The sequence below is a fragment of the Atractosteus spatula genome, unplaced genomic scaffold (assembly GCF_055471065.1).
Source record: "Atractosteus spatula isolate fAtrSpa1 unplaced genomic scaffold, fAtrSpa1.hap1 Scaffold_32, whole genome shotgun sequence".
Lineage (NCBI taxonomy): Eukaryota > Metazoa > Chordata > Actinopteri > Semionotiformes > Lepisosteidae > Atractosteus > Atractosteus spatula.
In genome coordinates, this window is record NW_028296860.1 from 275001 (window position 1) to 277500 (window position 2500).

Sequence of the window (2500 nt, forward strand, 5' to 3'; positions counted from 1 at the left end):
GCTGGCCGCCCTCTGTCAGGCTCCCCCGCCTGCCCTGGGGCAGGCCGGGGTGCCGAGGGCGCCCCCCGCACACCTGCGGGGCTGGCCGCCCTCTGTCAGGCTCCCCCGCCTGCCCTGGGACAGGCCGGGGTGCCGAGGGCTCAGCCCGCACACCTGCGGGGCTGGCCGCCCTCTGTCAGGCTCCCCCGCCTGCCCTGGGGCAGGCCGGGGTGCCGAGGGCGCCCCCCGCACACCTGCGGGGCTGGCCGCCCTCTGTCAGGCTCCCCCGCCTGCCCTGGGACAGGCCGGGGTGCCGAGGGCGCCCCCCGCACACCTGCGGGGCTGGCCGCCCTCTGTCAGGCTCCCCCGCCTGCCCTGGGGCAGGCCGGGGTGCCGAGGGCGCCCCCCGCACACCTGCGGGGCTGGCCGCCCTCTGTCAGGCTCCCCCGCCTGCCCTGGGACAGGCCGGGGTGCCGAGGGCGCCCCCCGCACAGCTGCGGGGCTGGCCGCCCTCTGACAGGCTCCCTGCGTGCCTGGGGAGAGGCCACCCCTGTTTCGGCCTCTCCCTCGTACCCGGGACCACGCCACCGCTGACTCGGCCTGCCCACGTGCCTGGGACAAAGCCACCCGAGTTTCGGTCCTGCCACATACCCGGGACCACACCACTCCAGAATCGGTCCTCCCACATACCCGGGACCACACCACTCGACTTTCGGTACTCCCACATACCCGGAGATACGCCACCGCAACTTCCGTACCCGGTGCCTGCAAGGGAGCGAACCTGGAATCCAAGCCCAGCTTGTGGAGCTCTGCCTGGGCTTGAGCGGGGTGGATTCATCCCCTTAAAAGCTCCATGAAAACGAAAAAGTCTTTTTTTCACCCCGGGAGCGCTCTCAGGCGGTTGCATGCCTCCTGCTAGGCCTGGGCCAAGCCTCCAGGCTTGTGAAAAGGGGAAAAGCACCACAGCAGCGGCGTCTGAGGCACCCGGCTCCCGGTTCGACCGCGAGCAGTGCTTTCGGTTCAGACAGGGGGATCCAAGCCTCCCTGCCCGGGAAATATGCCCCCCGCCTGGGGATGGACTCCGGCCATGCCCCCTGCTGCAGACTTAAGCCCCCTTCCGATTATTTAGACCCATTCAGCGCCGTCCAGCGGGCCGGCCACCTGGTCACCCCCGACAGATTCGGGACGCCTGGTCACCCGGGGGACTTAGTCTTTTTTACGATCGGCTTTAAAGGGGCCTGGTCACCCGGGGGACTTAGTCTTTTTTACGATCGGCTTTATAGGGGCCTGGTCACCCGGGGGACTTAGTCTTTTTTACGATCGGCTTTATAGGGGCCTGGTCACCCGGGGGACTTAGTCTTTTTTACGACCGGCTTTATAGGGGCCTGGTCACCCGGGGGACTTAGTCTTTTTTACGACCGGCTTTATAGGGGCCTGGTCACCCGGGGGACTTAGTCTTTTTTACGATCGGCTTTATAGGGGCCTGGTCACCCGGGGGACTTAGTCTTTTTTACGATCGGCTTTTCGGAGGCCTGGTCACCCGGGGGACTTAGTCTTTTTTACGATCGGCTTTATAGGGGCCTGGTCACCCGGGGGACTTAGTCTTTTTTACGATCGGCTTTATAGGGGCCTGGTCACCCGGGGGACTTAGTCTTTTTTACGATCGGCTTTATAGGGGCCTGGTCACCCGGGGGACTTAGTCTTTTTTACGACCGGCTTTTCGGAGGCCTGGTCACCCGGGGGACTTAGTCTTTTTTACGATCGGCTTTTCGGAGGCCTGGTCACCCGGGGGACTTAGTCTTTTTTACGATCGGCTTTATAGGGGCCTGGTCACCCGGGGGACTTAGTCTTTTTTACGATCGGCTTTAAAGGGGCCTGGTCACCCGGGGGACTTAGTCTTTTTTACGATCGGCTTTATAGGGGCCTGGTCACCCGGGGGACTTAGTCTTTTTTACGATCGGCTTTAAAGGGGCCTGGTCACCCGGGGGACTTAGTCTTTTTTACGATCGGCTTTATAGGGGCCTGGTCACCCGGGGGACTTAGTCTTTTTTACGATCGGCTTTATAGGGGCCTGGTCACCCGGGGGACTTAGTCTTTTTTACTATCGGCTTTATAGGGGCCTGGTCACCCGGGGGACTTAGTCTTTTTTACGATCGGCTTTATAGGGGCCTGGTCACCCGGGGGACTTAGTCTTTTTTACGATCGGCTTTATAGGGGCCTGGTCACCCGGGGGACTTAGTCTTTTTTACGACCGGCTTTTCGGAGGCCTGGTCACCCGGGGGACTTAGTCTTTTTTACGATCGGCTTTTCGGAGGCCTGGTCACCCGGGGGACTTAGTCTTTTTTACGATCGGCTTTAGAGGGGCCTGGTCACCCGGGGGACTTAGTCTTTTTTACGATCGGCTTTAAAGGGGCCTGGTCACCCGGGGGACTTAGTCTTTTTTACGATCGGCTTTATAGGGGCCTGGTCACCCGGGGGACTTAGTCTTTTTTACGATCGGCTTTATAGGGGCCTGGTCACC